The sequence below is a fragment of the Orycteropus afer genome, unplaced genomic scaffold (assembly GCF_000298275.1).
Source record: "Orycteropus afer afer isolate SDZICR_OR568_19922 unplaced genomic scaffold, OryAfe1.0 scaffold00297, whole genome shotgun sequence".
In the NCBI taxonomy this organism is placed as follows: Eukaryota; Metazoa; Chordata; class Mammalia; order Tubulidentata; family Orycteropodidae; genus Orycteropus; species Orycteropus afer.
In genome coordinates, this window is record NW_006921884.1 from 1,369,785 (window position 1) to 1,370,665 (window position 881).

Here is an 881-nt window from a genome sequence, read left to right on the forward strand (position 1 = left end):
AATTTATAATTTCTAAATTTTTGGAAATTTGCTATGTTAGTATCATATTAAATTCTTACCCATGTCCATATTATATTAAATATATGCTGAATTGCATTCATGTTTATATCAAACATATTTTAAAGTTATAAATATATGACAAAATTCTGCATGTAAATGCAATAAAGTTAAAAAGTAATGTAATTTAATTAATAGCAATGATGGACTTATTCAAGTTCCCTCACTTTTGCGTGTCATCTAGGACTGGAGTTCCCATTGGTTGTTTAACAGGACATGCATAAGAGCATGCCCTTGTGGTTGTATCATGGCAAAGAGCATTACTAGCCATCCTGGCTGGAGTTGTTGGATCAGTACACATGGATGTACAAGAAAGTTCTTTCAAAATGGGTCAGAGACCAGCTATCTATTAATATAATCTGTCTTTGCCCAATAACTACTTATGTTGGATCCAGTTGCATATTGAGTGAATGTAGTAACAGTTAAACTGGAAAACCCACCAACTCATCTTGTTTATTAGAAAGAAATATTATACTCCCAAGAGACCCATGGAGATAAATTGTGTCAAATACACAGGAGCGGACCATAGGAGATAGACATCAATGAAAGTGTTGAAGTGGTAGGTGCCTCATAGCTTAAACAAGTTTGCATGTGGGCACCTTCAAGACCCTGAGTGAACTTTATTTCTGGCCAGCAAATTCTCATGCACTGGCTAGTTGTTGTTGCTGTTGTTATGTGCCATCGAGTCATCTCCATCTCATGTTGTTGTTGTTATGTGCCGTCGAGTCAAAACCCGACTCATAGCAACCCCTCCTTGGGTTTCCGAGGCAGTATCACTACGGAAGTAGGATTGCCCAACCTTCCTTCCGAGGAGTGGCTGGTGG